General features: G+C 37.1%; 1 protein-coding gene across 1 annotated transcript in view; it reads right to left on the bottom strand.

Annotated features, from left to right (window-relative positions):
* LOC150084650 (papilin-like) overlaps positions 1–15,298 on the bottom strand; it is a 967,274-nt gene that overhangs the window by 509,532 nt on the left and 442,444 nt on the right. The window lies entirely within an intron of this gene.

Genomic DNA, 15,298 nt, shown 5'->3' with positions numbered 1-15,298 from the left:
TAGGGATGGGGATGCCAGGAGTGTATCAAATTCTAACAGGAAACTAGCAAACAATACAAAGAAAAGAAGCAAATATTTCTTTATGTAAACCAGAGAAAGAAGGGGATGTATCACTTTGTTCCATAATATATGACTCATTTAACTGTTGATTAGCATACTCAGGATAAAATATTTTGCATCTATATTCACATGAGAAATTTTTTAATACATTTATGGAATCGCCATAAATGTATTAAAATGAATGCTAAAATGACCTTGTGATAACAGAGAGGAAAGTGGAAGGGAAACCGTTGAAGCTAGACATAAATAAGACACCTACATTGAAGGGCTCTATCCAATTACATTAAAGCAAAGGAGGTAAGCAAACCTTTAGACATAATTATGAGAGCATCCTTGGATTCAGGGGAGAGGCCCTATGGAGTGCAGATATGCAAATTTATCATCAATTCACAAGGTAAGACCAAATAGTGAAATAAGTAATTACAGACCTGTAAGCCTGACTTCAACTGGGAAAATAATGGAGTCACTAGTTAAAGAAGCAATTCAGGACCACCTGGACAGTAATAGTGGAGTCACAGCATGCATGGATTTGTTAAGGAGTGATTCTTGTCTGAACATTCTAATTGGATACTATGACATAGTAACAAATGAAATGGATGAAAAAAAAAAAATTTTGCCATCATATACTTAGATTTCAGAAATGTTTTTGACACTGTTCAACATAAAAGACTGCTCTACAAATTGGACCAGTGAGGCATTAGGGAAAAGTTAATACTACAGATAAAGGGATGGTTGAATTTGTGATGACAAAGAATGGTTATCAATGGACACTGCTCTTCTTGACCTACTGTTATTAGTGAAATTCCCCAGAGTTCTGTGCTGGGATTGCTATTGTTTTCTATATTTATTAATGATACTGATGAAGGCATATTAGACTAATTTCTAATTAGTCTAATGAGAATAATGTCTAAGTTTGCTGTTTGTTTGCTTGTTTGTTTGTTATTTTGGTTTTTAGAAGCATTAGCAACGAAGGCCATATTGCTCCGGGGATATGTGGTGGTTATTCTCTGACCTTTCCGCATCCTCCGTATTTGGTGGGCATGGGCTCGAACTCCGGTCTACATGAAAAAGGACAACGAGATTAGTGAAGGAAATAAACAGGTGCTCTTCCCAAGGAAGACTTCAATTCTGCAAATTGCAGCATCTGGAGACAGCTGTGAGCAGTTTAAATAAATTCAAGGAAGAAACAGACAAATTATTAAGAGAGGGTAGACAGTTGATGTAGAAAGTATATTTTTTTTTATAAGCTTGTTTTCTTGTTTCATTTGCCATTATTACTAATACTAAATTACCAATAAACAAACCATCATTCTGAATAATAACATACAAAGGGTACTAGGAAAGTTTTGCAATACAGCTTTGTTTATTTAATTTTTTCAAAGTAATTTCCTCAGAAATGTTATTCTTTTTCAATACACCTCTCCATCCTCCGAAACCAATCTTTAAACCAGTTCTGCCAAGTTTCACTAGGGAGTAAAGCACATTCGTTGTCCCAAGCCCGTAGAAGGTCCTCATCACTGGAAAACCGCCTCCCTTTTAGCTTCATTTTCACATGCGGGAACAGTGCAAAGTCGCAGGGAGCAAGGTCTGGACTGTAGGGAGGGTGCTCGAGAAGTTTCAGTCCTGTCGTGGTCAAATATTCGGTGCAGGCTTTGGCGCGGTGAGCTGGAGCATTATCGGGATGGAGGTACCAGGTGTCCATTCTTGACTTTGGCCGCAGGTTCTTCATAGATCCAATGACTTTAGGCAGGCATTGTTCAGTATACCACTTAGCTGTGACTGTCTTCTGCGTGTCCAAAACGACACGTTCGACAATTCCACTCGATTTGAAAAATACAGCTATCATTTTCTTCTTTACAGATCGGGATTTTCTGACAATTACGGGTGTGTCGTCATCATCAAAGACCCAAACTTTGTTTTGAGCCTTGGTCGGCAGATCGTAATAGTACAGCCAAGTCTCGTCACCTGTCACGATGTTGTTCACATACAAGATTGTCCCTTATCAAACTTTTTTAACATCTCCCGGCACCAAGTCACACGTCGTGTCATCTGCTCTTCAGTCAGTTGATGCGGCACCCAGAGAGAACAAAGTTTCTTCACGTGCAAATGATCTTGCAGAATCGAACGAATTGCTGGTGCATTTAGGCCCAAAGTATCCTCTATCTGTTGGTAGGTCACTCGCCTGTTTTCGACAAGCATTTTCCTCACAGCAGTAACGTTTTCCTCCGTAACTGACGTTCGTGGCCTTTCCGGCCTCTCAGAATCCTCCAGAGTGAAATTTCCCCTTTGGAATTCTCTATACCACCTGAATATCGTTGTACGATGTGGACAATCATCATCTAGTGCAAGAGTCATTTCTTCTAAGCACTGGTCTATGGTTAAACCACGCACGAAATTATACCGCAAAACTGTCCTTATTTCATTTCGTGACCACGATGCCATCACAAGCACTTTACACTCTCACTACTAATGAATAACTGAGCCCATCGACTTGGCGCGGCGGCTACTATGCACGTGTGAACATGTCTCAACATGCAGCAACAAGCAGCTTCCTGTGATTCATTGTTGCGTCATATTGCAAAACTTTCCTAGTACCCTTTGTATAATATTATTTCAAAACTTTTGTGATTCTGCTCATGTAAATAAGAAGTCTGAGTCCTAAACTCAGACTTTACATGAGCAATGATTTCACCATTCTTCTCCCAGTTCTGCATATTAGCAATTGATAGAAAAATGTTAGGGTAGGGCATCATAAAAGGAGAATAGTGTTAGCATTTGAAAAACAGATAACAACATAGCTGTTCTATGGGAAAGAACAAGACAAATATTTTTTCATTTTTACAGAATTGCAATCTGGTTGCAATGGCAACTTCATTTATATGTAAAAACACTTTTTTATTCATTCTTATATTCTGGACATTATACAACAGAACTACACAAATCATCTAGCCTTTACTATAGTTTGAAAATTCTAAGTTTTTGAAACCTAATACCAAAGGGAGCTACTAGTAATAATGTTTTTGTTGTTATTTGGTTTTTAGGAGCATTAGCAACTAAGGCCATATTGCTCCGGGATATGCGGTGGTCATTCCTTGACCTTTCCGCATACTCCGTATTTTGTGGTGACGGGCTCGAACCCCGGTCTAATCAAGAAGCATGTGCTACGCACTGCTGCTCCTTCCCACCTGGCTACGGAGGCGCCCAGTAATAATGTGATCAAATCATTAGCTATTGTACAATGCTTTTTTTTTTTTTTTTTTATGAAAACCCCAAACACGAAAGGTATCAAAGCCTATAGTACTTAGTACCGTGCATGAGTTGAAAGAGAAGTATGGCAGGGGGGTGCTGGAAACTTTTCTCTAGAGACGAAACATGGGTTTCACCACTTCAAGCCTCCAATAAGCAAAGTGGTGGTATTGCACCGGTTGATGAGAGTCATCTACCACCTGTAATTACACAACATTCCAATGACTCATAAAGCAATGCTGTTAAGAAGGTGATTAAAGTATGCTGCTCAACATGGAAAAGTTTCCATTTTGAGCAGCAAACTGAACTACCTCGAGCTAGTAGTTCGCGCGGTGTCCAACAGATGTCGAGTATTGCTGTGTTTCCCTCGAATATTTAAAATATTCTGCGGCACACAGTTTGGGAACCACTGTTTTATGCAATAAAAATTTAATTCCATAATTATTTTCATTATCTTTTACATTGTATACAGTTAAAAAGTTATTTAAAAGGTATTTTTAAAATTCTTTATGGACATTCCAGAAGGTCAAGGACCAATTATAATTTTTCCTATTGATTATTATATTCGATTAACACGTTTCCGTTTTGCGCGATGCGCTCACGGGACGAATTAATCACGTTAATCGAGGCCAGCCTGTATATAACAACCACAATTTAAAACAAACCAAAAAAAAATCATTTTTTTTCCCAAAAAATAAAAAATAAAATTGGGATTTGACAGACCAAGCAGCAGCCTTTGTCACAATCCAGGGTTCTACCACTGACAGGTTAAGTAATTATAATGTAATGTAATACATGTAACCTTATATATAATTTAATCTTAAATATTGCTTCAAGTAATGTAGCAATATTTAGGAAATGATGAAGCTTATCAAGTATTTAGACAGATCTCTTTTGAAGAGTAGCCTCCTTCACACTGTATACACTGATTCCAATGCTTCTGCAAGAATTCATGCTTGGCTTATTTTGAAACTGCTAATAGTTCCTGTGTCATGATCTGAATAATTTTCTCAGCATTGCAAATCTGTGACCTTTCAAGGGGGGTTTTAAGCTTTTGGAAACAAAAAAAAAAAATTGCAGGGAGCAATACTAGATCGAGGTGTTTAACATTTAACACTTCAAAGGATTGAATACACTAACACTGGGGTAGTAACCACGTGACAAAGGTCACCAAAAATTTTCTGACAATAGATGTCAGAAAATTTTTCTTTAATCAGAGAATGACTGACTGTTGGAATAAACTGCAACCTACTCTTATAGAGGTTGGAAGTTTATCTAAATTTAAAGGATTGAACAAATATTTGGAAAATAAGTAAAGAAAGGTGGCTGATGTTATTGAGACTTGCTTCCTTCCATCATTTTGCCAAAACTATAACTCATAATTCCCTCACAGTATACAGTAGAAGCCCTGTTAACCAACCTCTATTTAACCAACACTCCCCCACCCCTTTCCTCTTTAAAAAAAACTCTTATGACCACAGCACACTGCAGGTTTGACTTGTATGCTTCACAAGGTCAGTTGTGTATTTGTTCTAAACCACATCTGCACAAATTAAATGTAAATTAATGAAATATGGGCAAGAAAAGAAATATGGTGATTGTTTCTATGAAAACTAAGTTGGGATGTTCCAGAAAGACTCAATAAAAGTAAGTCGCTAAAAAAAAATACTGTCGAATTAGGTTCAGAATATCAAAATCATAAAAATAAGCTAGAAGGATTTTGCACTCAGTTTATGTGTTTCATGTTAAATTATTGTTTCACATTAAAGAAACCAAAATTAGAGATAGTAGACCATGTTATGCCTGTGATTTATGCAAGAAATACAACACAGAACGCCAATCAGCAGAACCATAAAAGCAGTAATAAATAAAAGATCATGGCCTTATATCTACAAATTAATGGTGCAGAAAGTTTTACAGCAAGTGATAGATGGCTTGGAAATTAGAAAAAAAATGAAATAATATGCATGTATTGAATATTAGTGAGGAGAGATTATCCACACTCAAAAAATTTACAGAGCATTTAAGGTTATTTATCAACAGAAAATGAATGGAAAATATCTGTTTGTTTGTTATTGTTATTTGGATTTTAGGAGCATTAGCAACTAAGGCCATATTGCTCCGGGATGTGTGGTGGTCATTCCCTGACCTTTCCGCATCCTCCGTATTTGGTGGTGATGGGCTCGAACCCCGGTCTAATCAAGAAGCGTGTGCTACGCACCGCTGCTCCTTCCCACCTGGCTACGGAGGCGCCGGAAAATATCTCTACAATATGGATGAGGCAGTTACAAAACAATGGCAAAAAAATCCAAATTTTTCAGTTGATAAATCAAACTAATCCTAGAACTTTTAAAAAAATAAAACTTGTTCATCTTTACCAGCTAACTACCACTTACAGAAATCAGCATGGAACCCTCTGCATTATTGAAAGTTGTTTTTATTTCCCCCATGGATTTTTAATGTATGTTAAGAAACACTCAAAGAGAATAAATTTACCTGAAAAGGCTATTATCTTTCTGAATAACATTACTCACATCCCAGTTATGAAGAACTTAAAGAAGAAGAAATAAAGCTGTCATATTTTTGCCACAAAATATAAGACCCTTGATGTAACATATGGATCAAGGGGTTCAAGATTGTCTAAAGAGATGACATAAGTGAAAGTTTTTAAGAGTTCAATTTTGGAAAAATACATGGACACAAATATAGGTCTTACAGAACTGTTAAAGCCATCAACATCAAAAATGTGTTTACAATATAGCACTAATATGGAATGAAATTCCAAGTTCAACATTTACTAAATCTTGGAGAAATCTCTGGCTCAAGGTTTACAATGCTAATGTAAGTCCTGAACTACAAGCAGATAATGAAGAATGTAGTTTAACTGATTTCAGGCAAATTGAAGGTTGCCAAAGATTATCAGCAAGAAGACAAAGGATTCAACAATCTTTATCCAATAAATCAGTGGCTAATTCTTGGAAAATGTAATTATGAGAGCAGATACAGTAGAAACAAATGGATTTAAACATGAAGAAGAAGAAAAGATGTTATCGAATTGGGGCCAGAAATTTTGGATAAAGCTGTCCTGAATGCCCTAGATACAGATTTAGGAACAATGGTCTGATTTAACAGTCAATAATGTGATGTTTATCAAAAAAAAAAAAAAAAAAAAAAAAAAAGGTGGAGGGACTATACTGCAAAACATCACATATCATCATCATCTAAACAAATGAAAATCAATGAATTTATGTAAATGAATGTATGTATATATGTTTTAAGTGAAAATAAAATTCTTAGCTTATTTACCCTGCTGTCATTTTTGATTAACCAACCAACTACTGGTCCCATTAGATAACAGAACCTTCAGTGTAATGGCTTTGCTATTCATCATTCATTTGGAAAATATCATGGGTTTATTTCATGTGCAGAGTACAGGAAGTCTCTGTAAAGGCTTTTCTCAGTCGAGCTACAGTTACTTGATTTCAGGCAAAAGTTTAGTATTTCTGACTTCTTTAATTCTGATTTCCTTCCACATATATGCCAAGCAATCTAGAACAGCAGTTCTCAAACAAAAACCTTCCACAGGCCATGTAATTTTCCTTTAATCAAAGAGTGATGATGACTGCTGACTGTTCAAATAAATTAATACTCTTGTGGAGGTTGGAAGTTTATCTAAATTTAGAGAGTTGAACAAATACTTTGAGAGGGGAAAAAGACATATTAAGCAAAGGAATAACACACTGGTTGCACTCAGTTTTCTCATCCACCCCCCCCCCCTTTGGTTAATGCTATAAAAGTGTCATTTTGCCAATATTATAACTGCATCACAGTATACTGGCTTTGCCATTCATCAATCATATGGGGAAAAAGCTGAGATTCAATGTGTGCAGATTAAAGAAATTCTCTGTATTTTTTCAATCAAACTATAGTTATTTGATCTCAGGCTGAAGTGTAGGGATTTCTGATTCTGAAAACTCAAGGTTTTCATCCCACATATATGCTAAGTGATCTAGAATAGTGGTTCTTAACCAAAAACCTACCACAAGGTTCAATAATTTTTTTTCAAACACATTTTAAGTTGTTTTACATTGTTCTGTTTGTAATCCAACATGACCAAAAGTCAGAGGAGTTTACAATTAATACAATCAGATAATAATTAACCATATTTAGCAGTCATGTAGGATCAAACCAGTCAACTAATTTATTATTATTGTTATTATTACCCTTTTTAATGACCAACCTTGAAATAACAACAAAAAACTGTAATTTTAGGTTTCATAAGAAATTTTATTTATTATTATTTTTTTTTTTTAATTTTTAATTTTTATCCCCTGCTGATCAGTGAAATTTTGTTGTTTCTTTTCACAAATTTTTCAATCTCCAATTCAGAAAATTAAATTTAATTTTAATACATATTGAAAATATCGCAGACTGATAAATAAAGTTACAGGGACTGATCCATAGATCAGCAATTAAGAAATGCTGGTCTAGAGTACACACAATTTACAGACAAGATATGCTGATGCCTAATGGAAGATTGCCTTGGTACTTACTTTAACCTGGCAGAGGTAGTACCCCACTTGTAACCCAAACAGTGGCATGGGGCCTGACAGGCCCATCCATTTCTCTTTTATTTCTGAAAAAAGTTTTTGGTTTTTTTTTTTTTAATTCTGCTTCAGTATACTAATACTTGACCTTTTCCTAATGAATTGAAATACTTATTAAATGAAATTACGTTTTTAATGAACAATTCAAATTTAAAAATGTTGTGAATTTTACACTTGTTATTTTTCAAAAAATCCAAAATTTCTAATTTTGTTGGACAAAATAAAAACATGAAACTATCAAATACTGCATTTTCATGTTCATAAATGCTTTAAAAGCAAGAAAAATTCAAATCAGCACACAAACATATTACTGTACTATGTTTTGCCAATTTCACTTAAGTACTCCATGTAAACACATATAATTTCCAAAACTACTCAATTAAAATATGTAGTCTGGGTTTCAATGAAAATCCAAGGAGCTCACATCTAGTGAATATGGACTTGGTACACCCAGTGTCATGAGCTGGATATTATCTTCTCTTCCTTGGTGATTCCTTTCTACTTCTGACTCTCTCTCTCTCTCTCTCTCTCTCTCTGGGTAACTCAGAATTTTTTTTTTTTTTTCTGGCTGGTGCAGCAAAAGCTTCAGGTCCATATGGCTAATAATAATAATAATAATAATAAGTGAAGCATTGAAATGAATACTTACATCATGCGAGCATACTATGAAATAACCAGGCTAGAGACTGATATGACAATGTACAGGTCGCGACTACATACCAAGTGATACCTGGATATTCAGGTATCACTTGGTATGTAGTGATACCAGGAACGATACCTGGATATTCAGGTCACTGAACAGTGATTAGCAGACCAAAGAGGGACCATCATCATGAAGAACCTAATAGCTCCTGCCATCTTGGAAAAAATCAAGCAGAATGTCAGCGATGAACGACAAAGCACAAAGAATATGGTCAATACGGAACCAGAGGAGGAACAGAAAGAAGAAATGCAACCCAGAGTAGCTGAAGTGGACAGAGACAAAGTCATAATATCCAGAATAGAAGACGAGTGGAAGAAGACCCTAACAGAATTCAAAGGAATGGACCCCACAAGAACCCACATGATACCTAAGCAGAGGCCAAATAAAATCCTGTGGAGAGTAACAGACCACCTCAAACGGCAAATAATGCCACATTACCTTGACAACAATGGTGCAACGCTGGAGGCTATCCACACAGCCATATACTGTGCTGCCATAGCAGCTACTAGGATTAATGGAAAAGAAACAAGAGGCCACCAGCAGAAGAACCGAAAACAAAAGGAACCGCCAGCTTGGGAAAGAAGACTTCAGCAGAAGATAGAAGAATTAAGAGAAAAGATAGATCAGTTGACCCAGTACCAACAGGGTAATAGAAGTAAGAAATTGATTGGAAAGGCGAAGAGCATCCTCAAGAGAGACAGCATCCACAGCAAACATGAGACCAGAAATCAGAGAATAGGAGAATACTTGGACACACTGAAGCAGAACCTCCTCATACTCAGCAAGAGACTATGCAGATACAAAGAGAGCTCCCAGAGGAAAATAAACAACCGAATCTTCAATGAGGACCAAAGAGCCTTCTACAGGAAACTGGGTGAAGATGAGAAAGCAGGATGTTTGTTTGTTATTTGATTTTTAGGAGCATTAGCAACTAAGGCCATATTGCTCCGGGATATGCGGTGGTCATTCCCTGACCTTTCCACATCCTCTGTATTTGGTGGTGACGGGCTTGAACCCCGGTCTAATCAAGAAGCGTGTGCTATGCACTGCTGCTCCTTCCCACCTGGCTACGGAGTCGCTCGAGAGAAAGCAGGAAACGGACCACACGAGAAGAAGACGACCGAGGACATCTGGGGAAATATCTGGAGCAGTGAAGTAAGACATAACAGCAGAGCACCCTGGATAGAAGTAGAATGGAAGAAAACCAAGGATATACAAGAGAAGAGAGAGTGGGAGATTTGAGAAGAAGTAAAACAGTCGATCAGGAACACCCACAACTGGTGAACTCCAGGAATTGATAACATCCACAACTACTGGTACAAGAAGCTCACCTGCACACACACACACACACACACACACACACACACACACACACACACACACACACACACACACACACACACACACACACACACACACACACACACACACACACACACACACCTAGCAGAGCAGTTCACTCGAATGATAAGGTACCCAGAAACAATCCCGAAGTTTCTCACCGAAGGAGTCAATATCTGAAGCCTAAAGATGAAGATACAAAAAACCCAGTGAAATACAGGCCAATCACTTGCCTCCAAACTATGAACAAGATCTTGATCAGCTGCATAACCAAGAAGATATCAGACCACTTAGAGAGTCAGAACATAATGGCCGAAGAGCAGAAAGAATGCAAGCGGAGGAGCAAAGGATGCAAGGAGCAATTAACCATAGATGACGCAGTTATGGAGCAAGCCTACAAGAAGCACAGCAACTTATACACAGTCTATCGATTACCGAAAGGCCTTCGACTCTGTACCTCATAGTTGGCTAATAGAGATCCTGAAGATCTACAAGGTCAATCCGATAGTGACAAACTTTCTAGGAGCAACAATGGCGAAATGGAGTACCACCATTAAGGTTGAGAACATCATAACCAGGCCCCCCCATTAGAAGAGGAATCTTTCAGGGAGATGCTCTGAGCCCACTGTGGTTCTGTCTAGCACTCAACCTGCTATCCACCATACTTAATGGCAGCAAGTATGGATATAATCTCAAAGAAGGAAGAAAAAACCTATACACCCTCACCCAACTGATGTACATGGATGACATCAAGCTCTAAGCGGCAACCAAGAAGCAACTCCAGCAACTACTCCGGATCACCGAAGAATTCAACAAGGACATCAGGATGGAATTTGGTCTAGACAAATGCAAGACCCACACACTGCACCAGGAAAAATTAGTTAGCCAAACCTACCAGCTGTTGACTGGTAAAGAGATCGAAGCTATGACAGAAGGAGAGACCTACAAATACCTAGGGATGATGCAGACTCAGCAGTTAGAGCACAAGGAAATCAAGAAGTGCCTGACCGAAAAATATCATCAGAGACTCAGAAGCCTGCTGAAAGCAAAATTGAATTGGAGAGAACACAGTTAAAGCCATAAACACCTATGCAGCTCTAGTACTAACATACGCCTTCGGGTCATAGATTGGACTAACACCGAGCTAGAAGATAGCATGTGAAAGATAAGGACAATGATGACCAAGAGCTGCCAACACCACCCGAAATCAGCTTTGGAGAGACTAACAATAGCTCGGAAAGAGGGAGGAAGGGGCCTGATAGAGCAACAGGAAACAGCGATAGTTAACCTGAAGGATTACTTCAAGAACAACACAGCATCACTCCACCAGGCCATAAGGAAGATAGATAAGTGGTATACCCCCACTCAACCTAAGCGAGGAACCTCCACCTGCCCAGACGGCACAAGAAACGAAGTTAGAAAGATGGGCAAAGAAGACACTCCATGGCAGACACTACAATGACCTCCATCAAGATCATATCGATAACGCTGCTTCCAATGCATGGGGCGCCTCCGTAGCCAGGTGGGAAGGAGCAGCAGTGCTTAGCACACGCTTCTTGATTAGACCGGGGTTCGAGCCCGTCACCACCAAATACGGAGGATGCGGAAAGGTCGGGAATGACCACCGCATATTCCCGGAGCAATATGGCCTTAGTTGCTAATGCTCCTAAAAAACCAAATAACAACAACAACAACAACCAATGCATGGCTTACAAGCAGGACGCTGTTACCCAAGACTGAAGGATTTGTTTTGGCCATCCAAGACCAGGTAATCAACACGAGAAACTATACAAAATACATCGCAAAGGAGCCTGGAATGTCAGATGACACATGTCGGCGATGCCACCTGGCCTCAGAAACGATCCAACACATCCACCGGGGGTTGCAAGGTGATCACTCAGACTGAATACACTCATACATCCTGGTCAGGATGTATTACCCTGACCAGGTAGTCAGGATAATACATCATAAGCTAGTGAGGAAATACTAGTTGACCAAAGAAAGTGTACCATACTATAAGTACGAACCACAGGCAGTACTAGAGACCCGAACCCACAAGCTGTACTGGGACCATGCCATAATAAAGGATAAGACCATCCCGCACAACAGACCAGACATAACCCTTGTGGATAAGATGGAAAAGGCTACCAACCTGATTGACATAACACTAGCAATGTCCAGAAAACCCATGAGGAAAAAATTAGGAACTACACGAACCTGAGACATGAAGTCAAAGATGTGGCATATGCAAGAAGTATCAACCATCCCGATCATCGTGTCAACCACCAGTATGGTGCCAAAGACTCTACATAGCAGCCTAGCAGCAATAGGTCTCCCAGAGAACACCTACAAGGGACTCCAGAAAGTCACAATCCTGAACACCTGTAGGACAGTCAGAGATTTCCTCAACCAACAGTAACACCAGACATTACAACCACCCTGTGTACTTGGTAGCAGTACCCATCACGGAGTGAAATCCCCCAATCAGGGAGAATATAAGAGCAACAACAACAATAATAATAATAATAATAATAAAAGGCACTAGGGTCTATCTCACTTATTTTGGAGGTTTAGGCTAATTGTTATCTGGATCTTTTTTGTCATATTTGCACTGCTAAAATTTTTGAATTTGATGTTAAAATTGGATTAAGTATTACCCTTTATTTTATGATTAAATTTAATCATGTTATTATATTACTTTATTAAATTTAAATTTTGCCTAATCAACTGCTTTTTTCTCAATGCAAATTTTTTTCCCCATTCTTAGTTCACTCTTAAAAAATCACTGGTGTACTGGTGTACTAATGAAGATGAATTAATTTTGTTTGAAATAAAAAAAAATCAAAATGGTTTTATGTAATATTTGAGACAAAAAATAACTTTCCTCATACAGCTAGCTACTCCACACAATTAAATAACTGAGGATCAAACATGACATAGAGAGAGAGAGTGTTTAAATAAAATAGGTTTACATTCATTTTGGAAGTACATTGATGATGAGTTTATACTAGAAATCAAGGATAGGAAAAAACATCTCACTAAGAAAAAGCAGCTGATTAGGCAAATTTTAAATTTATAAATTGTAAAATCTAAATGGTAACACTTAGTCCTTTAACAGCATATTCACAAATTTCATAAAAAAAAAAGGTCCCAAAAACAAACAGCCTAAACTTAAAAATAGAAACATTCTGTATATATTTAGAAAGTAAGGCAGAGGAGGAAGAGCCACTAACCTTAGACTGGCAATGAATACACAACATATCTCTTAAGATATGCTTAAGGTGGGCCTTTACATAGAGCCTTGTGCCACTACCACCAAGTTAAACAATGCTCGTTATAAGCTGAGCAATATAACACTGCATGCAGACAAAAAACAAAATTACTATAATTTTATGTCCTAAAATGCTTTCAGGCTGGTTTTGTGCAACTCAAACTGTATTTACTGATTCAAAAACTTCAATTTTTTTTATTCATCAGTGTCCAAATCTTTTATGCCTATAGGTTACAAATCATTATTATGCTTCAAATCAGCCTGTATTATTCAGCTTTTTATTCATTATTTTACTCCCATCCTATTTCCCATTAGATCTTTGGCCCTAGCCAGAGTGAAGTCTGTTTGGTCTGCCCTCTCAGCCTATTACACCATTCATTTTTAATATCTGTTTAAATATTCTCCATTGTCTCACCCTTTATACAACAAACACCATCTCAAGTTCACTTCAAATATGTTTAATTCAATATTTGTTACTTCAAGGTTTTTCCTTATTTCCTCATTTGTAATTTCTGAAGCTGGAACTTCTGAAAATAGAACTAGCCATTTCCATTGGCTAATTCCATTTATTTTTATTAAACTTTAATTTCTGAAGAGTCTAAATTTTGTTTGATTCCTTGATTTCTTATTCCAAGCTCTCAGTTCAAGAGTTAAAATAGATTTAGAAAACAATGTTATAAACAGCAAATATTGTCTTTTAACTAATTTCTCTTTTGTTCCAAATGAGTTTGTTGAACTTGTTTCTCTACACCTCCTCATCACTTATTTTAATGCAAACTTCTGTGTCAAATTTTCCATCTTCATTGAAGTCTAGTCCTACATATACAAAAATTATCAACTTGTCCCATTTTTTGTTATTTAGTCTATGCTCCAAGTTTTCCTTGTCTCTCCTAATTTTCATAACTTTGTTTTTGTATAACTAACTTTTATGCCAAATTCTGTACAACCTTTACCTGATTCATTCAGAGATTCTTGAGGATCCTGAATTCAGAGATTCATGAGGATTCAGAGATTCTTGAGGACTCTTTTAACAGCACAGTATCATCTACACATAATAAAGATACAATTTTACATCTCCCACACTTACTTTGAACTTTGTCAGGAAATTATATTCCTTTATCAAATGGCTCATGAAAATTATAAAAGGGAGCTTAATCAGTTTGTTCTAGCATAAAAGTTGAAAACCAATATGCACAGAAAACTCTTTTAACACATTAAGATTATTGTACAAATTTGGTTAATCACACTTTTACCAGCAAACCTAATACAAGTATGTACTAAATTTTTAAACTGGTGATGTTTCAAGATATTTATTGAATGCTATCTTCACACCAGAGAAGTATAATGATACAATGATTATTGTTATGGGGAGTTGCAATCTGAGTAATCTAATTAATTACTTTTATATAGTCAGAACGGAATTAGATGCAAAAATAACTTTGACATCATATACTTAAATTTCAGTAAACCATTTGATACTGCACCACATAAATGACTACTGTATAAATGGAAGAAGTTGGCATTGGGGCAAGTTACTGATTTGAATAAAGGGTTGGTTTGAGGGGCAGAAGGCAGGAAGTGGTTATAAATGGCCACTGTTCTTCATGAACTAATGTAAGTGAAATTACTCAGGTTTTGGTGTTGCTCCTTGCTGTTTTTTAATATTTATGAATGATATTCGTAAGCATATCAAGCTTAATGTCTAAGTTTACTGATCATTGATCATAAGAAATTAGGTAATGTTACTTTAACAAACCCTAATTGTTGTTACTGTTTGTTTTGGGAGAGTGAATAAATTTAAAGAAGAACTGGACAAGTTATAAGAAGAGATAAGCAAATGGGAAGTTCGAGGATTTAATCTTGGAAGTAGCTAGACTTTTATTATTATTATTATTATTATTAGCCATATGATGCAAGGAAGCCTGAAGCTTTTGCTGCACCAGCCAAAAAAAAAAAAAAAAAAAAATTTCTAAGTTACCCTGAGGGAGAGAGAGAGAGAGAGAGAGAGAGAGAGAGCAAGCAAGAGTAAGAAGCAGAAGGGAATCACCAGGGAAAGAGAAGAATGATGAT

This window comes from Mastigoproctus giganteus, chromosome 6 (assembly GCF_048544385.1).
Source record: "Mastigoproctus giganteus isolate SK-2022 chromosome 6, ASM4854438v1, whole genome shotgun sequence".
Classification (NCBI taxonomy): Eukaryota; Metazoa; Arthropoda; class Arachnida; order Uropygi; family Thelyphonidae; genus Mastigoproctus; species Mastigoproctus giganteus.
This window is presented reverse-complemented; position numbering and strand designations above follow the sequence as displayed.